The sequence below is a fragment of the Oryx dammah genome, unplaced genomic scaffold, assembly GCF_014754425.2.
Source record: "Oryx dammah isolate SB20612 unplaced genomic scaffold, SCBI_Odam_1.1 HiC_scaffold_28, whole genome shotgun sequence".
Lineage (NCBI taxonomy): Eukaryota > Metazoa > Chordata > Mammalia > Artiodactyla > Bovidae > Oryx > Oryx dammah.
Window position 1 is genome coordinate 64458016 of NW_024070212.1, and position 21830 is coordinate 64479845.

At 40.7% G+C, this 21830-nt stretch overlaps 1 pseudogene; it reads left to right on the forward strand.

Annotated features, from left to right (window-relative positions):
- The first annotated feature begins 2689 nt into the window (after window positions 1–2689).
- Window positions 2690–3038, forward strand: LOC120856967 (annotated as a pseudogene).
- Window positions 3039–21830: the final 18792 nt, after the last annotated feature.

Genomic DNA, 21830 nt, shown 5'->3' on the forward strand with positions numbered 1-21830 from the left:
ATCTGCATTGTATTTTCAAGGCAGACCAGCTAGCAAGGGCCAGCTGTGGGTGAGGGAAGAATAGACAAGAGACAACCAAAAATACCCTCCCTGAGCCTGGAGAATCTCTTCATTAGTATTCACACACCCTGTGGATATGGAGAGCCTACTCAAAGGCAAAGAGTTTACTCAGATGGTACTTATCTTAAACCCTTATTTATCACTAGTATCTCTGCAGCAATTAGTTGTTTGTTTGTTTTTTTTGATTGGAGGATAATTGCTTTACAACTACAACAACATGAATCAGCCATAAATACATTACACATATATCCCCTCCCTCTTGAATCTCCCTCCAAACCCCTGCCCCCATCCCACCACTCTAGGTCATCACAGAGAACTGGGTTGAGCTCCCTGTGTTACACAGCAACTCCCCACTACCTATCTGTTTTACATATGGTAATGTATATATTTCAATGCCACTCTCTCAGTTCGTCCCACCCTCTCCTTCCCCAGGTGTGTCTGCAAGTCCATTCTCTACATCTGCATCTCTTTTCCTGCCCTGAAGGTAGATTCATCAGTATGCTTTTTCTAGATTCCACACAAATGCATTAATATACAATATTTTTCTCTTTCTGGCACACTCCACTCTGTATAACAGGCTCTGGGTTCATCCACCTCAGTTCAACTGACTCAGATTCATTCCTGAGTCATATTCTATTGCATATATGTATGTCAACTACAAGTTGGCACTAGCCAAGGGCATTTGCCATCTGCTTCTGCGGAGATTGAATCCGGTGCTGCTGCAGCTGTTGACCTTTATCACCCCTCAAAGGAATTCAGTACCCTCTATAAGACTACATTTTGGTCCTTTCTTATCTCTTAGTCTCTTCCAGCATAAGGACTATATTTTACTCACAATTGCATTTTCATCCATTGCACAGAGTAGATGCCAAATTAATGTTTAGTGAGTTGGATTGAACTGAGGCATATGATGTCTGTCTTGCCTTCAAAGCAGATTCAAATCACACTTTTCTTCCAGAATATGCCCTAAACTATCCTAACTGTAGGTTCAGTCTATGTCTTGAGTCAATGTAGTTGCTTCCTCTATCCAACTCCAAAACTTCAAGTGCAGCCCCACCTCAACTCCCAGGACCACGTGTAAACTGAGCCAGGAGACCTTTGAGTAGCTAGTACATATTCCAGAGCTCAGCATTATATCACCCTTGCCACTAGTCCAATCATTCATTTATTTGTTTCTTTAATAAACATTTAAAAGCCAACTTGGTGCCAGGCCCTATGCTGTTATTGTTGTTTAATCCCAAAGTCACATCTGACTCTTTTGTGACACCATGAACTTTAATTTGCCAGGCTCCTCTGTCCATGGGATTTCCCAGGCAAGCATACTGGAGTGGATTGCCATTTTCTTCTCCAGGGGATCTTCCCAACCCACAGATGGAACCTGCATCTCCTGAATTGTAGGCAGATTATTCACCACTGAGCCACCTGGGAAGCCCAGGCTCTATATTAAGTGCAAAAGAAATAAAGATGAAGATGTTATGAGCTGGGCCCTCAGGGAGCCCACAGTTGAGGGGCAGGGGGGACATTAAACAGGTAGCCCTGTTGCAGAGCCTCTATCATATTTTGCCTAATCTCCAGTCTCTGTGCTCTATTTCTTTTTCTTGGTATTCTCTGTCTTCATTCTTGTTCCAGAAACCCCAACTCTCCAGACTGGAAATTGAAATCCTACTTGCAATCCTACCGTCAGGACAAAAAACTTGTGCACAGTTTTCTTTTCCATATAACCAGCCCTTCTGCACACCACTTTTCATTGAGTGAGAAAAGTCTGACTTCTTCACAGGGTCTCTGATTCTTTGTTTCAGGACTCTCTGACCTGGCTCTCAAGTCTGGCATCTAATATGAATTATCCAGTCCTTTTAGGATTAAAGTACATAATTCTCTGTGTATCTTATTTAGAATGGATATCCTCAGGATCCATTCCCCTAGATGTTCTAGTTGTCTGTATTTATTACAAGCCTCCCGGGCAATTTTAAAACAGATGGTCCAGAGACTTTGAGAAGCATTGTCCTAAGATTCACATATTCACTTAAATTTTAGAATTATCTACACTGTCTCTATCTCACCCCACCATCACAATTTGGACCCTGCAGACCTTCAAGGACTGGGATAATTCCCCCAATTCTTCTGCCAAAGGAAGTGGAATTCAGTCAGCAGAAGACTTACTGTGCATGACTATGTTCTTTGACTTTTGAATATTATCTTCCCCAAAGTCCCCATCACTGGGCACTGCCTACCTATTGGGACAGCTTAGATGCTTTATCTTGACCTCCTGGCCAGTTACACGCTTGAACTCTGATCTATTTCCATTACCCCTGAAACACCATGTTTTGTCCATCAATACCTGAAAGTCAGTCAATCTCTCACCTCTCTATCTGCTGTCATTAGCTAGCCAGGTTTGGCTCCAGATTCCAGAATTCCCCACCTGGTCTACGCAAGTGATAATTATTGACTGTCTGGGTAAGTTCTCAGAAATCCCAGGCCATGGTCATATTTTCTCTATTAGAAATCCCATACTCTTTGAGGAAGACTCAGACGCCGCTGTAGCGGAGCCCTGTGCCACTCACTCCTGCTCCTGCCTCCCCAGTGTCGGCTCTCGCTAGGAACAAGTCGGTCAGAAAACCACACCACAGCCATGCCCTTTAAAGACACCGGTAATACTCCACTGGAGCCAAAGGTGGAGAATCACCCTCACCAGCCGCAATGTGAAGTCTCTAAAGAAGGTATGTGTGACCTGATGGGTGGTAGGAAGGAAAAGAATCTGAAAGTGAAAGGACCTGATCAGACTCTGAGGCCCGCCAAGACTGAGAATAACTACAAGGAAAACTCCTTGAGGTGAAGGTTCTAAGACTTGGGATCAATTACAGATGAGAATCCACAAGCGACACCTTGACCTGCACAGTCCTTCTGAGATTGTCAAGCAGATCATGTCCATCAGTAATGAGCCAGGAGTCAAGGTGGAAGTCACCACTGCCAATGCCTAAGTCAACCTTTTAAATAAACTGATAATCAGTTGTTAAAAAGAGAAAAGAAATCCCATAGCACCAATTGTCTGCATCACTCATTTCACCTGTTATGCCTAGATCTGTTACCAACATCCTATCTCACCAGCAAGATTATAAATTAATATTACTGAGTATTCGTGGGTTAAATAATCACATAGGCCCTAACTATGGAAGACACAACATAAGACATTTATAATAAAAGTAAAGGACCAGAGGAACTTACATTACCAGAAAAGTCAGGCTTAGAAGAGATGCTGGAGTTCACATTGAGTTCCCAGGGAAAAAGTGATTTTTAACCATCATAGTAATATTTTCCATTCATTGAGGACCAATCATGTGTACCAGGCACTATACTAGATATATTAAATGTCATTCTTCTAATCCTTACAACTATCCTTTGAAGAAACCTTTGATGCTCAAGGAAGTCCACAGACTTTCCCATGATGACACAGCCAGAAAGTGAAGGAGTTGAGATAATTTACGTTGACTCCAAAGCCCATGGTATGTCTGCATGTGTGTGTGCTAAGTCGCCTCAGCCATGTCCGACTCCTTGTGACCCTACAGACTGTAGCCTGCCAGTCTCCTCTGTCCATGGGATTCTGCAGGCCAGAATACTGGAGTGGGTTGTCACCCCCTCTTCCATGGTATGTCTACTACACTACAAACCAAGGAAATAATTATCACCAACTCCTCAGTTTTACCAGAGCTATTGCTAGAGCACATTATTCCTGTAAGACTCTAATATCACCTGAAAATTTTCAATGAGTTCAAAAGATTGTAAGAAAGAAACTTTTCCGGAATAGTCAGGGAATAGTGTATAGGTGGGAATACAGAGCATTAAGGGAAAATGTCCTGCCCAACAGCCGTGTTCATTCCTCCATTCAACTCAGCGGTACTAAACATTAAGCCAAATGAACTCTGGGCATCTTAATATTGTTTTCTCTTTGGGGAACCTAACTTCTCCTTAATAGGAGAGGAAAAAAGCCCACCTAGCTGACTGCTGCTTGGTGCCTCATTCTAGTAAGGCTTTATGGCTGAGCTTCTGTAGTTTGTGTCTGCTTGAAAGATCCTCTGGCCCCTTTCCTAATTGTAAAGGCTGTCCCCAGCAGGAACACTGGATTACTAGCCCTAGTTAAAGAGCGCTTAGAGCCATGCTGGTCAGAACATTTGCGTGACTTCCAGGCAACTGCAATAGAGGCCAAGAATTAATTAACTGATGCCAGTGGGAGTGGAGAGCTTGGGATAGGGGCACTGCAAAGCCTGGGAGCATCCGCCTCACACCACAAAGCTCACATTCCCAGCACTCCAGCTGCTGTGAGGAGCAGTGCTGAGAGCATTACATTGAAGGAATTCCAAGCCCAGGTCTGGGTCTATGGGAACTTGAGTCTTGCTGATCTTTCTGAAGCTAATTCCTTATCTGTAAATAAGAAGAGTAATCCCTGCACTACTCATTGCAGAAAATTTTGTGAGGCTCAGATGAGGTATCTGTATGTGAAACCTCCATAAAGACTGTCACTGGAGTAAATGCCTCCCTTGAGTGCTCCCAGAACAATCTGTGCTTCCCCAACAAGCACTCATTGTATTTCACAGTTATTACTTCTTTGTCTTGTCTTTCTTATATTTTGTACAATTCCATAAGGACAGGGATGGTATCAATATTGCTCAACACTGGCTCCTAGAATCTACCACAGTGCAGACTGCTTGGTTGTTGCTCAAGAAATACCTGTGAGATGAATGAATCATGCACAATGAATAATTGTAGTCCTATGTAGTGTTCTTTATTTTGTGGAAGCTTCATGCTACATGGTAAAACAAACCCCATGTCGCCATCACTGTCAGCTACAGGCAACTTTTTTTTTTCACTTTATAACTGTTGTTTCATACACAGAAGAAGTCCTCAAGAAGTGTACAGTCCAAAGAGTAATACATGTAGAAATGAAAAATCAAATAAAAACAAACACAGTAAATGCCATTTCTAATAGGTTCTCACTTTCAATTCAACTTTTTCAAAGAACTAACCTCTGGGGTAATTCCAAACATCTTAAAATTGCAAGTTTCTCTAGGAATAAAACTACCATATGACCCAGCGATCTCACTATTAGGCATATACCCTGAGGAAACCAAAACTGAAAAGATATATGTACCCCAATGTTCAGGCTTCCCTTGTGGCTCAGCTGGTAAAAAATCTGCCTGCAATGCAGGAGTCCTGGGTCCAATCCCTGGGTTGGGAAGATCCCATGGAGAAGGGAAAGGCTACCCACTCCAGTATTCAGGCCTACGGAAGTCCAGGACTGTACAGGCACAACTGAGTGACTTTCACTTTCACCCCAATGTTCACTGAAGCACTATTTACAATAGCTAGGACATAGAAGCAATCTAGATGTCCATCGACAAATGAATGGATAAAGAAGCTGTGGTGCATATATACAATGGAATATTCAGTTCAGTTCAGTTTAGTCGCTCAGTTGTGCCCAACTCTTTGCGACCCCATGAATTGCAGCACGCCAGGCCTCCCTGTCCATCACCAACTCCCGGAGTTCACTCAGATTCACGTCCATCAAGTCAGTGATGCCATCCAGCCATCTCATCCTCTGTCGTCCCCTTCTCCTCCTGCCCCCAATCCCTCCCAGCATCAAAGTCTTTTCCAGTGAGTCAACTCTCCACATGAGGTGGCCAAAGAACTGGAGTTTCACTCAGCCATAAAACAGAATGCATTTGAGTTGGTTCTAATGAGGTGGATGGACATAGAGACCATCATACAGAGTGAAGTCAGAAAGAGAAAAGCAAATATCACATATTAGTACATATATATGGAATCTAGAAAGATTATACTGATGAATCTATTTGAAGGGCAGCAGTGGAGACACAGACATAGAGAACAGACTTATGGACAGGGGCAGCAGGCGGAGGGAGGTGGGAGGATGGAAACATATACACTACCATATGTAAAATAGATAGCCAGTGGGAATTTGCTGTATGTCTCAAGGAAATCAAACCAGGGCTCTGTGACAATCTCTAGAGGGGTGGGAGGGAGTGGGAGGTGACAGGGAGGTTCAAGAGGGAGGGGACATATGTATACCTATGGTTGATTCATATTGCTGTACTGCAGAAATCAACACAATATTGTAAAGCAATTATCCTTCAATTAAAAATAAATAAATGTTTTAAAGATAAATTTTTTTAAAAAACTGCAAGTTTTTATATTTAAAGACCATAGACTGCTTTGTGTGCCCAGATGGAGTATTTTAAGTATAAATTCAATTGTGTAGAAATCCCAGATATTTTTGTGGAGGAGTAACTATTTTCTGAAAGCACTAATCACCAGAAGTAAACACGTGAGGGAAGGTGCGGAGGAGCGGGGCAGAAGTGTGTCAGAGGATGTTTCTGTAGATTCCAGTGAAACCTTTTTGGAGGTAAATATCCAAAGACTCAAAACACAAAGGTAGGCACTATCATTTGCAAAGAACATGCAGTGAGAAGAAATTGGAAAGCCAATGTACATTGTTTCTAAGCCCCAATATTTTTAGTACCTTGAAATTATAAACATTTTGTCTGCTTTTATGTGAAACAAATATGCAGGCTAACCTAACAACTTGAGAAGAATGTCAAGGGATTCTTCTGAATGTTATTTTCTCTGTGATAGGACTACAGGAGAGACTTGGGTACAAGAGCATCACATTATACAAGGAAGCCTGGTGACCCTTTTGGCAGTGAAGGGTTTGGTGAAGTCTTTATCACCACTGGGAAGAGCAAGTAGGAGAAGGTGCAATGGTGAAAACAACAAGTTGAGAGGTTCTAATAAAAGTAGTTTCCTAGTCTAATAGTAGTGACAGATGAACTAAAAAGTGAAAAGTGAAAGTGAAGTCGCTCAGTCGTGTCCGACTCTTTGCAACCCCATGGACTGTAGCCTACCAGGCTCCTCCATCCATGGGATTTTCCAGGCAAGAGTACTGGAGTGAGTTGCCATTGCCTTCTCCAAGAGATCTTCCCAACCCAGGGATTGAACCCCAGTCTCCCACACTGTAGGCAGACACTTTACCGTCTGAGCCACCAGGGAAGTCCCTACAGATGAACTGGTGAGCCCCAAAACAAGTAAGTTTGAAAAGATAGATTGTAGAGTTTCCTTTGTTGTTCAGTTGCTAACTCATGTCCCACTCTTTATGACCCCATGGACTACAGCACTCCTGGCTTCTCTGTCCTTCACTATCTCCCAGAGTTTGCTCAAATTCATGTCCATTGAGTCGGTGATTTCTTAAACATTTTTAACATCTCCCTTAAAGAAAGCAAATTTTTGATGAGTAAAAGTCCCCCTGAATTGATTATACAACAAATAATTCTGAGATGGGATCTCAGTATTTGCTGTTGTTATTCAGTCACCAAGTTGTGTCCAACTATTGGCAACTCCATGGACTGCAGCACACCAGGCTTCCCTGTCCTTCACTGTCTCAGTATTACTTGCAGAAAAGTTCATTTTAAGCTTTTACCTGGAATTGTGCCTGTGGTAGCCACTTTAGGGAGCAGAATAGACACAGAGTTGTTCCCCAGTATCTATTCTACCTTCTAGCTATGGCTGAGTGCAAGAGCACGAAAAACAAAGACTTCATTTCCCACCCTCCCCTGCAGCTAGGCATGCACATGACTAAATTCTACAAAGGGGTTTCCAGAACCTTCCTTAAGAAAGGACTGGTGCTTATTGTTAGTCATCTCATCTTTGCCTCTCTCTTCTTTCTTCCTCCTGAAAGAGATGCTGCCATTTGGAGGCTGAGGACCACATTCTTGGGTTGAAGCCTGCAACCTGAAGACTTTTAAAGGAAGAGTCACTACTCCAGCCCTGGATGGCCTATGTTTTGACTTAAATGAGAAACAATGCATTTTTATCCTGATGAAACCACTATTATTTAGAGGTTTTCTGTTATTGCTGAACTTAAGCCTTGTTGATAGAGGGAAGGTTTGTATTCAAAGTAGATAAGAAAGAGTCCCCAACTTTAAGAAGTTTCATAAACCTAAGAACAACATGAGTGGTATACACTAAACTGCAAATTTGTACAAAGCATAAAATTATTATAAAATTAAGAGTGTCACAAGTTCAAAATATTATCATTGAGGCTGGGAGCAATAAAAGGAAGACAAGTCATCTCTGTTAGAAGATAAAGAGGGAAGGAATAGTGGCTCAAGTGGCATTTGAAATGGGCCTTAAAGAAGAATAGAATTTTGATAGATAAAAGTGGGGAGAAAGACAAAACAGACAGAAAGAACAGCATTTCAAAGGCTAGAAGGAGAAAAGCATGGATTGTGTTCAAAGAAGTTTAAGTGATTCAGAGCACAGGTTGTAGACAGTGATCCTTACTGATCACCCAATTGATCTATTTCCTTTCCTTGCTGCATTTTTTTTTCATGACCTTTGTCATGATCTGATTGTGTCAACTCTGATATCTGTTTATTTTCTAGAATAACCAGAATTTCAGTTCTCCAACCTTTTGGTTTCAGCAACTCCTTTACATCCTTAAAAATTATTTAAGGCCCCAAAGAGCTTTTGTTTATGAAGGATATATCTATAAATATAAACTGTATAAGAATGGGTATAGAGTTTTAGTTATGTAAGATAAATAAGTCAGGCTGTATAACATGATGTCTACTATTATGAACACTACACTGTGCACTTAAAATTTTTGCAAAGATTATAAATTTAATGTTAAGTATTCTTACCACAAGACAGGTGCCGAGAAAATTTTTGGTGGTCACAGATATGTTTATTACCTTGATTGTGGTGATGGTTTGATGGGTGTATGCATATATCCAAGCTCATAAAATTATATATATGAAATATATATGATATTTGGTATATCAATTATAGCCTAATAAAGATGTTTTAATTTTTTTAATTGATAAAATTTTAAACATTTACGTAATCACTTTAAAATAACAAAAATAAACCCATTCCATGTTAATTTAAAGAAGATTTTTATGGAAAAAAATGTTCACATAAAGTCATGAAAATATAGCATTGTTTCACATTTTTGCAATTTTCCTTAATATCTGGCCTAATGAAAGACAGCTAGACTCCCACATCTGCTTCAACATTCAATCTGTTGTGATATCACATATCAGATAGCCTCTGGAAGACTTCACTATATACACATAAGAAAAGAAAACAAGAGTGAAAGTGACAAATAACATCTTAGTATTATTATGGAAACAATCTTTACTTTGCAGACACTCTGAGAGAGTCCCCAAAGCCCCTTAAGTTCTCTAACTTTGAGAACCACTGAACTAGAATATAAACTCAGTGATGGCATAGATTATGTTTAGTTCACTGTTACATTCCCAGCATCTGGACCTGGCATATAGTATGTGCTCAATAATGCTCATTGAGTAAACGCATGAACTTGAGACTTTATTATGAAAGACACTGAATGCCAGGCTAATGAGTTTGCTATAAACTTAGTAGAAAGGGGGGAGCCAGAAGTGAGAAATCACTGGATGTGGTGTATTATCCCCCAACTGGAAATCCATGAATCTATTCCTGACTTAACTGTCTGTGTGATCTTCCTCAAGTCAATCAACTCCTGTTCAATTATATTTTTTTCATCAGAAAAATAAAGTATTGTAATAAATATGGATTGTCACTTTCAACTCTCTTAATCTGCAGAATGTAGAATTATGTCACAAAAATATTAATTTTAAAGGTTACAAAATCAAAATTCCCTATTGATAACTATTTTCACATTTATTGATGCCAAGACTGGTCACTACGACTTCCCTGGCAGTCTAATGGTTAAGACTCTGAGCTTCCACTGCAGGAAAAGCAGGTTCGATCCCTAGTCAGGAAACTAAGACCCCACATCCCTCATGGTATGGCCACCCCACTCCCCCCAAAAAAGAAGACTAATCATTAACTAGGGTCTTTAAAAGTAAGATTAGAGAATCAACATTAAACTTCAGTATTAGCTAAAAGTGTTTACTTGGAAGAAAATATTTACTAAGGGAGGTCTCTAACTTATTTAAATCTCAAATAATTCCTGTGATGTAGCAGTTTCTTTCCTACATTTTGCTAAATCGGGAGATACTAAAAAAGACACTCCTAGCCCCACACCTTGGAGTAACTAACAAAGTTAGGAGTTAAGACTCCTTTGTGACTATGACTAAGTCTAAAACTTACTGTCTTAAAAAGGTATAACACTACCTCCTAGAAATTGAGATACTGTTCAAATTGGATATGTTGCTTCAATTTGGAAGAATGGATCAACAAAAAGAAAAATATGGCGCTTATGGAATCCAACTAATTACCACATGTTAATCTGGAATTATCCAAGAGAATTAGAATTTATCAGGTTAACATGGCAGGGGAAAGTGGCTATATCCAGTTAATTAAAATGTATGAGACACTACGGACAAAGGTGGAGGAAAGAGGACAGAGCTTGGAAAATTTTGAGACAAATATAGAAGAAAAAAAAAGAAAAAGACATCATCTCATCTTATTTTCAAACCTGAGCGTACCACTGAGAAAGAAACAGGCTCTGTTCTTCATCATTTCTTTGTTCGTTTTTGGCTGAAACAAATTAAGGTCATCCACCCTGGGAATAAATGAGATTTGCTCTGAGGTTGTTACCAAATCAGCAGTGGCACAAGTAGTCCTGCTAATGAAAATTATCCCAACCGTCTGACTCAGACATCATCCCAGTTTCAATTTCCTGCAGCCATTTGGTTGAAAAGATTTCATAATGATTTTTGAGAGACCATTTCAAGTTTGTATTTTATCTTAAGGAAAGAGGGGATGTGTTTGTTCTCTGTTTCAAATAAGAAATAAGCTTGACTTCATAAAGACTACATAGTGAGAATACTCACCTGTAGTTCCTTTCTTTCTTTCTTTCTTTTTTCTTCCTCTCTTTTTCCTTTCTTTCTTTTTTAGGTAAGAAGTAAGTTGATTGAGAGAGATACATAGTCCATAGACAGAGTGTGGACCATCTCCGAAAGGGAGAGGTCTCACCTGTGGTTTCTTAAAAATTATTCCTCATTGCATCTTTTTTCCATTCAATTTCCCAGTAATTGGAAAACCAACCCATCAACCTTTCCTTACCTACGTCTATGGTACTCTACTCTTAAATTATAACATCAGAGTTTATTATTCTTTTGTAGCGTGGTAAGACACATCAGTAAACCTCTAGTTATTATTGATTTATTTGGTACAGTTTGCTTCCAAACTTCTAAATGTGCCAGGTACTGTGTTGATACTAGGGATCCAAAAATGGATGAAATAGATCCTTACCTTCAAAGTGGTCACTGTCTAGTGGAAGTAAATAAATATTTCTTTGATGTGTTCATATTATCAACAATATGAGCAGCTATTGCATTCTAGGTGTTCATGGTAGATGCCAGGCATCTGTTCTTCACCAAAAAAAAAAAAAAAAAGTATTACAACCCAAGTTAAGCAAAGATAAATTCAGAAAAAAAAAAGAAGTAATTTAAAAAGTAGGAAATGAGCATTCTGATATGAGCTATGTGAAAATGAGACAGACTTTGTCTGAGATAGTCCTATGCCTTTGGAAATGAGATAAAAGAATATGAAAAAGGCAGTCAGGAAGAAAGAATGAGAAAGAAAAATCAATACCCCAGAAGCTCTGCTGGTGAATTAGTAGCCTGACAAGGTGCCCCCATCTGGCTTTGAGGAGGCAAGCCAAACTAGGTTCTCCTTTGAGATTTTTCCATCAGTTGCATTAATGTAGCAAATTAACATATTATTTACATGACAATCAAACTTGGGTATTGAGGGGTGGGAATGGAGGGAAATGGTTAGTAGCTGAGTGTAAAATTATCCTAACACTACTATTCTGGTGAGAATTATCAACTGCTTTTTGGACACATCCTATTACCCATTTACTTTTATTCCAATCCAGCACCATTCTTTATGTTTACTAAGCTTTGGGGCTTATATTAACTTCCAGTTATTTCACTTGAGTAATACCCTTAATTAGTATAAGCATGAGTCCTTTATTTTCTCTGAAACACTGCCAAATTCAGTTTTCCCCTCAGCAAGGGGAAACTTAATTAACATTTTGTTAATTTCTAGAACCATTTCAATTTTCCCTTCTCTGGGGTTTCCACCTGCTTAGAGGAAGAAATGTTCATAGATAAAGAAAACAGTAGATGAGGCATAAAAATTAACATGGAACTAATCCAATTCTCAAGATGATTCAGAAAATCTAGACTGTTTGGAGGACTATTGTGTATATGAAGTATTAATTCATATATACCAGGGAAAGGGGAGCCTAGAGACACCCTTGCAATCCCTTTGTTTACCCTATAGCTCCCACCACCTCTTTAAACTAATCCTGGCCTCTGCTGCCCTAGGAAATCTTAGACCATCATTGAAATTCAAATAGGAACAAAAGAAGTTAATTTTTAGCTTTTAAACTTACAGAGTTGAAGTCCTGCCATAAGCAATAGATTCGGAAACTATTTAACCATCCACCTCTCCCATCCCTTCCCCGTTCACCAATGAGGAGAGCAAATAAACCTTTGTGGATTGGAGAGGGTGGCAAGAGTTTGGAGGAAAAGCAAAAAACAAAAACAAAAAATTAGAAATTATATGAGAGTTCTGTTCTTTGTCCTCCCCATCCAGGGACCTGTGGGATGAAAGGGAGGTTGTTCTTCCTTTAAGACTAAGGATATGAGACAGACCTCAGTAAGTAACCCCCCAGGCCTGATAAAAATGGTGGGCTGTCTGGCAGGCCTGGAAAGAGCCCTGAGTTTCCTCCCAGTCCTTGAGTGGCATAGCAAAGCATCTGAACTTCCTATGCCTCAGATGCCAAGGGAGACCAGAAGTTAGCAGAGAGATCTACAGCCCTGAGGTTCCCACAGTGTAGCTGGCAGAATTCTGATTAATCTCAAGATTCACACCCCCTGTGTCTGCCCTGTATTCTCTCCTCCCCTTGAATGTGAGTAACATTAGTGAATATAACGAAATTTTACAACTGGAATTATGCTATCTCATATCATAAAAGTGAAGGTAATTTGAAGATGTAATTAAGGTGCCTAATCTGTTGACTTTGAGTTAATCAAGAAGGAGATTAACCTGCATGTGCTTGGCATAATCAGGTGGGCCCTTTAAAAGGCCTTCCCTGTAGGGAGGGATTGGAAGTGAGAGCTTCTTCTATCCACCTTGAAGAAGGAGGAGGACCTGTGAGAGGGCCACATGGCAAGGACACTCAGGGGCAGCACTAGATGCTGAGAGTGGTCCCTGGCTGGCAGCTAGCAAAAAAATGAAGACTTCAGTCATACACCACAAGAAAATGAATTCTGCCAGCAGCCTGAATGAGCATAGAAGCAAATGTTTCCCCAGAACCTCCAGGTGAGAATATAGCCTGGCTGACCTCTTGAGTTCAGCCTTGGAAGACATGGAACAGCAGACCCAACTAAATTGTGCCTGGACTTCTGAGTCATAGAAATTGTTGGATAACACATGGATCTTGTACAAACAGGCCACTCAAGATGGCTATTCTCTTGCCCTCGGTACACCCCATGCTCAACCAGTTCCTGCTTCCCCGACACCCTACTCTCCTAGCTGACCTTCCTTCTTAATCATAGAGCTGCATCAGTAACTCCCCTCCACCACCTACCCCTGCTGGTGGTTGTTCTAATCTTTCATCAGAATGTCTCCACCATGATAGTTTATCAAAGGGGAAGTGAGGGACATGCCCCTCTGCTGATTTCCCTGGTAATCAATGAGCCAGAAAGAAGAAAGTGTTACATCACTCAGTCATGTCCAACTCTTTCCGACCCCAGGGACAGAGCCTGCCAGGATCCTCTGGCCGTGGGATTTACCAGGCAAAGATACTGAGAGGGTTACCATTACCTTCTCCAGGAGATCTTCCTGATCCAGGGGTCAAACCTGCATCTCCTGCATTGCAAGTAGATTCTTTACCATCTGAGCCACCCGGGAAGCCCCATCCTGATGTCAGTCCTCCCTGTAACTGATGACCTCTGTTTCCCCCAGCTAGAGAAGACTGAGACTGCTGCCATGACCTGCCTGTAATCTGCTATAGATGGTGGAGTGTTGTTTCAGGAACTGGCTTCAGGCATGTAAGAGCCCCATCCAATAAACCATGATGTCTCCACTGCTAACTCCCGGCTCTTTTTTCCGTCTTACAGCTGGGCAATTATGGGGCTTGCAGGCTTGCAGGTGACAGTCCATATGCCACTAGATGTGTGGTCATTTGTTATCCAGCAATAAAAATCTAATTCACATAGCCAGGTATGAGAGAATACAGGCTTGTACCATGAGGCTAAAGACTGGATGGGTAACAACTGGGTAACAATTCTGTGGATGCTGGCCAGGATGGGAGAGCCAGAGGCTCAACAGGATAAGCCCTTTCTCAGGGGATGGCAACAAAGACCTAGACATGCAGAACTCTCCTACCTATTTGGGATGGCATTTGCACCTCTCCACAAGTCAATCTTAGTCGTAACTCCAGGAACAAGAAAGTTGTGGAAGGTGCTGTTAAAAATCCTAAATTTTCAGGTTAACAAAGAAATCAAAAGAAGAACTCTAAATTGTGTGTACCTAAATGACAAATTCAATATAAAACCCTGAAAATTATATCCAAATTTATAACACACATATTAAGAAAATTGTAAGAATAAAAATAAACATAAATATTTTTAAATAAATAAAATTGTTTTATTTTTTAAATAAATTTTAAAAATAAAAATGCTAAATTTTACTGAAATGTGTAAGCAAAATGTCAGAAGTATCTGAATTTATTCCTAAATGTTGGGAGTAAGATATCTGCCTTATAGTAGGGGTTCAGGCTAGAAATTTTCAGTTGTGGGGGAGGGAAATGTTTCATTTTTGTGGCATGATAAGTCCATTTCCAGCAGGGCTCATCTTGCTACAATGGGCCCTCGTAGAGAAACACAGAGTCAAGGGTAGATAAATCTTTTCTCCAACATTGTTACCCTGAGAAAATCAGTTGAAAAGTGAATCCAAGGGCAGCCTTAAAAGTTGCCTTGAGACTCCCAGAGTAAAATGGCAGAATGAAGCCAGAACACAGGTCCTTGCCCACTCCAAACTTAACAAAGAGAATAGCAGACATAGATTAAGAACCAGCAGCCCTCAAGGGAAGGAACGCAGCTTCAACACAACATTTGAAATAGTGACTGGATGATAGAGAAATAGAAGATCCCAGGGATCAAGGTATGTTTCCTCTCCCTGTACACTCTCACCCTCAGCCATCCCCTACCCCCACTCTTCAAGCAACCTATGTGATACAAGGTGAGGTGACAAAGCCCTGGGCAAAGTTCACCAGTTTTCAATGATGCAAGAGGTTCATGGAGAGGGAGAATAACAGCCAGAGAAATATCCAGGGGACCCCTTGATATGAGAATCTTCACCATAAGCTCACCATTTTCCTTCTAGCCAAAAGAAAGCAAGCAAAGGAGGGTTCTATCCAAACTACAGAAATAACATCAAAAGAGTTTTAAGATAAATTTAAAAACCTAACAGAAAGATGGATAATATTCACAAACAAATGTCTCAAAAGAGAGGAAACAAAAATTATAAATATGTAAAAAAGAAGTTTAACCTCATTAGTAATTAGTAAAATTGCATTAATACCATAGTGAGATTTTATTTTATATCTAGCTGATTGGTAAACACTAAAATGTGTGGCAATAATGAGCATAGGTATGGATGTAAAGGAATGAGGATTCTCATAAACTGCCAGTGGGGATAGAAATTATAAGCCCTGGAAAGCAGTTCAGCTTTGTTTGGGATTGCAAGAACTCATACCACATTTGCTCTGACCCGTTGACCAAATAACCCTTAGGCTACTAGTTTTGAGGGGAGCCCAGAATTAAAGAAGTCTCTGCAGCAACTGCTATGGAAAATAGTATGATGTTTCATCCAAAAAATTAAAAACAGAACTACTCTATGAACCCATAATTCCACTTCTGGGTATTTATCCAAAGAAAACAAGAACACTAATCAAAAATATTTATGTACCCCCATGTTCACTGCAGCGTTATTCACAGTAGCCAAGCTATGGAAGCAATCTAATTGCCTATGGACAGATGAATGAATCAGAGAAGGCAATAGCACCCCACTCCAGTACTCTTGTCTGGAAAATCCCATGGACAGAGGAGCCTGGTAGGCTGCAGTCCATGGGGTTTCGAAGAGTCGGACACGACTGAGCAACTTCACTTTCACTTTTCACTTTGATGCATTGGAGAAGGAAATGGCAACCCACTCCAGTGTTCTTGCCTGGAGAATCCCCAGGACAGCAGAGCTTGGTGGGCTGCTGTCTCTGGGGTCGCACAGAGTCGGACATGACTGAAGTGACTTAGCAGCAGCAGCAGCAGATGAATGAATAAAGATGTGAGATATATGTATACATATGAATACAACTCAGCCATAAAAAAAGAATGAAATCTTGTTGTTTGTGACAACATGAATGGATTTTATGCTAAGTGAAATAAATCAGACGGAAAAAAAGTATTGCATGATCTAACTTATATGTGGAATGTAAACAACAAAAACAAACTCATAGGTACAAACAGATGGTTGCCAGAGACAAGGGAAATTGTGTACAAAAGGTTCAAACTTTCAGTTATAAAATAAATAAGTCTTGGGATGTTAATGTTCAACATGGTGACTATAGCTAAATGAAAAGACCTCCTCTCTGCAAAAGGTCCAGGCTTTTATGCACTACCACCTTCCACGCACTGCTCATCATCAGTAAATTCAGGGAGCTCCAGGATTAATAGAGAAATGGTATGGAGTCACTGGTAAGCCCTAATAAAAGAATAACAGCAAAGACCCTTAGGGTCCTCCTCTGTTGCTAACTACTCACCTTTTTAAAAATAACATCTCCTAGCTTACTCCAGGGCCAGTTGAGACTAAATCCTCAGCAAGACCTCACTGCCCATCATCATCTGTTGGATCCACTGTTAATGGCACCTATTGCTGCAATACAAATTACCCCAGAACACACTGGCTTAAGACAAGAACCCAGATTAACAGAGTTTACTATGCAACAATCAGAAATGAGAAATATGCTCAAATGATTTTTAAATCCCCTGATGATTTTTAAGACAGTCACAGATTTCAGTAACTTTTGAACTGTGGTGTTGGAGAAGACTCTTGAGAGTCCCTTGGACTGCAAGGAGATCCAACCAGTCCATTCTGAAGGAGATCAGCCCTGGAATTTCTTTGGAAGGACTGATGCTAAAGCTGAAACTCCAGTACTTTGGCCACCTCATGAGAAGACTTGACTTGTTGGAAAAGACTCTGATGCTGGGAGGGATCGGGGGCAGGAGGAGAAGGGGACGACAGAGGATGAGATGGCTGGATGGCATCACGGACTCGATGGACATGAGTCTGAGTGAACTCCGGGAGATGGTGATGGACAGGGAGGCCTGGCGTGCTGCGATTCATGGGGTCGCAAAGAGTCGGACACGACTGCGCGACTGAACTGAACTGGACTGAACTGAACCAGTGAGAACTTTCTGCCTCACTCTGCAAATAATTTCCAGACTTCTGTTGACTTAAACAGTTATGTCTATGAACTGTAGGAATGGGAAACTGTAGGAACAATAGGAATAAACTGTAGTGTGAATTAGGTAAAATATGTCCTATATAAATCCTCACTTTCCCATAGTACAATACTTGAGAAAATTTTGGAACATCATTACTCTGAAGTCATAATGTCAACAAAAGACATTGTTGCTGCTTATTCTCAAATGAATCCTTACTAGGAAATCAATCTTGGCTTGCAAACCTTGGCTGCAGAAAAAGATGGCAAATACTTCTAGTCTCTCCAGCATAACTCTCTCAGCTGCATCTTTTCCCAGACAGTCACAGAAATGGGTCTTCTGAGAGTGCATTTTAAAGAAAAGGGAATTAATACAACTCCAATCATCAGGGCTTCCCAGTGGCACTAGTGGTAAAGAATCTGCCTGCCAGTGAAGGAGACACAAGAGATGCCGGTTCAGTCTCTGGGTTAGGAAGATCCCCTGAAGTAGGCAATGGCAACTCACTCCAGTATTATCGCCTGGAAAATTCCATGGACAGAGGAGCCTGGCAGGCTACAGCACATGGAGCCACAAAGAGTTGGACACAACTGAGCACACAGACACAAACACACAAAACACAATAAGCAGAACTGAACAAATGACTGTCTCCAGCTCCTTAGATGAGCTATGTGCTCTCTGAGACATATCAGCATCTGGAAGCACATTCATGCTATATGTGTACTGTTAGAAATTGCCAGACACAGTGAACAGAAGAACCCAATTTGTATAACTTCTGAGCCCCTAGAACTACCACAAAAAAATCTTTGGTGAGATTTCCAGCTAAGATTTAGAATACTTAGCCAACTTTCAAAAATATCCCCTAGCACAGCAGTCCACTGGAATTTCTGGGGTAAAAAGTCAATGGCTCACTGCCATTTCTTCTGTTCCATATAATCAGCAAAAATTTTGATTACTCAGTAGGTAAATCTTATCCTCCTTGGGGCCACACCCAAGAGAAATTACCTATGAACCATTTCAGGTCACTAGAGTCATTTATATAATTTCTACTTCAAGTTAATGAAGACAAGGTCAAGTTTTCAGCCCCTGTTGGATCAGGCAGCATCTCTGTTCTCTGAGCAGTGTTCAACCCTCTAGAGGACATCCCACAGATACTATCAGAACCAAAGTCTTTTGTTTCCTTGCTTCCTTGCCTGGTCCCTTTAAGAACCAGAAACATCATTTGGAACTATTTCTCACTGCCTCCCCCACAACGTACCTTCCCATCCTCATTATTGTTAAAATACTGATTTAATTCTTGGCTCAGGTGTGAGTTTCTTAAATTCTTTGCTTCCTATACCTCTCCCAGAAGTATAACTGGTCCTGTCTCCTTCAAACTCCCAGATCCTTGCACCCTTTTCCTGCTTAGCACCATTATGATAGCACTTACCTCACTGCAATATCACTGTGGGGCTCCCCTCTACACCAGAAGCCCCTGACACTGTGTTTGGATCACTGCAGTGAATTCACTGCTTAGCATAGGGCCTGACACATGGCAGTTTCTAGTCAGTTTTTTTTTTTAATGAATGATCTGGTTTCTTGATTATAACCCTGAATTGCACTTTTGAATTTAGTGTCCAACCACAATTTCTTCCCCATGGTTTGGACATTTTACTTAAATTCTGGCCTGGCCTTCCCTTAGGAGCCCAACCAGTTGTAGAGCATTCTGATCAAAATAGCCTGCTGCTCCCTCCTGGCCATAGCCAGCCTTGTGCCACCAGCAACTTTTTCTCTATCCCAAGTGAGAAATCTAACATGGTGGCTCCGATGGTAAAGAATCTGCCTACACTGCAGGAAACTCGGTTCAGGAAGATCCCTTGGAGAAGGGAATGGCTACCCACTCCTGTATTCTTGCCTGTAGAATCCCATGGACAGAGGAGCCTGGCGGGCTACAGTCCATGGGGTTGCACGGATTCAGATAGGACTGACCGACTAACACTATGTTCTCTACTACTATGAAGGGAATAGCAGAGACTAACACTTTTCAAGTGAGAAATAAAAGTATCCTTGAATGCAAAGGTAGAACCAATGCAAATCAATATCTGTTAATTGAAATACAATTCTAAGCAGTCTATCTGATCTGATCTGCCAAAGACCACATACACAGTTGAGTACCTACCAAGTGATAGGTACATGCTATGTTTCACAGTCATCCTCTCGTTTAATCCTGTCAGCTTTGAGAGGAAGAGATCATTATGTCCATTCTATACATGAAAAAGTAAGATTCAAAAGTGTATGTAACTAGGACTTCCCTGGTGGTCTATTGGGTAAGAATCTGCCTGCCAATGCTGGGTACATAGATTTGATCCCTGGTCTGGGAAGATTTCACATATCGCAGGGCAACTAAACCTGTGTATTGCAACTACTGAGCCCTCAAGCTGCAACTACTGAACCAGTGCACCGAGAGCCTGTGCTCTGCACAAGAGAGGCCACTGCAATGAGAAGCTTATGCACCACAATCAAGAGCACCCTCGACTCACCACAACTAGAGAAAGCCCATGGACACAATGAAGACCCAGCACAATAAAATATCAATTAATTACTTTGAAAACTTATGGAACTAACCAAATATGGCATAGCTAAGTAAATAGTGGGGTTGGGATTCACATCCAGGTCTGTCCAACACTAAGGCCAAAGCTATTTCCACTGTATTGCTAAGTCATACTACATTGATCTTAAAAACTGGGCTCTATGTTTACATATATCCCTTCCCTCTTGGACCTCCCTTCTAACATGACATTGCAAAGCAGTTATATTCCAATTAAAAAAAAATGAAAAAATACTGGGCTCTACCAATTAATGCCCTTGAAATAGTGAAAAACATAGCTTCAAATAGAAGGTATCAAGACTGAGAAAAGGATAAATCTTGGTAAATAAATAAAAACAAAATCCTTTGGTCAAAGAAATTTGATGACAGTTAAGATAGACATAGCAATGCAAAATGTTGTAGCTATGGATGAATTGAATTAATGATGGTGCAACACGTTAATGAGTCATAGTAAGGTTTTAAATAATTAGGAAAAATCAGACTAGGCTTTATAAATAAGAATCTCTTAATTTCTTTAATAACAGTATTTTAGCAACGAGAACACTACAAAGAACCAAGAGTTAATTATAAAATTGTAATAGTTTTCCCCACTCTGCTTTTTCAAGCACACAAACTATCTCATTAGTTGTTGTGAATACTAAATAACCCAGGCCAGAAGTTAGCTAGCACAGAAATAACTGCGATACAAAATGTTCTCCTACAATCAGATGACTGAGCAAGATTACTCAGAGAAAGCATTTTCACTTTCAGATAATATTTGAATACTTACCTAGAGAAAGTATTTAACTATTTCCTTGATCAAATGACAGATAATAGTACAGACAGAATTTACAGGAGGGGGAAAAATGATGTTTTAGAGAAAGCCAGAGTTTTCATATATAAATCTGGCTCCTTAAATTAGCTCCAAGTTCCCCAATTTGCCTTCTCTCTCAACACCCCTTCCCAACAAATTGACTGCTTTTATTTATTGCCAGCATAAAAAAAAAAAAGTTTACTTACTCAAAAATTCCAGCCACACTGTCTTTCTTCTGGTCCCTCGGCCATTCCAGCTCTTTCCCATGTCAAAGCCATCATTCCCTCCGCCTCGTTCTCGGATGCCTCCGCATCCTTCTATCCCAGACTACAGGTGTGTTACTTCCTCGGAGTGGCCCTTCTCGTCCCCTGGATGGGAAACCATCTCTCACACTGTTTTCTCTTGCCACTCCCCCTCTCTTTTCCACCAAAGCACTGGCCACTGTTTGGAAAGATGTTCCTATGTGAGTTTACTTGCTTAACTCTATCCATCACTAACCCCCTGAGGATGGGAACCTCACTATCAGTGATGGGATTTTGTCTATCACTGTTTATCCAAGATCTAGCCTAGTGTCCATTAGTTAATAGGAGCTCAAAAATATTTGCTAAGTGGTGGATATACAAGTGTCAAATACAGGGGAGACATTTGGATTAGAAATTGGACTTTAGGAGTCATTAGCATAATCACGACAGAGAAGGCAATGGCACCCCACTCCAGTACTCTTGCCTGGCAAATCCCATGGACAGAGGAGCCTGGTAGGCTGCAGTCCATGGGGTCACGAAGAGTCGGACACAACTGACCGACTTCACTTTTACTTTTCACTTTGATGCATTGGGAAGGAAATGGCAACCCACTCCAGTGTTCT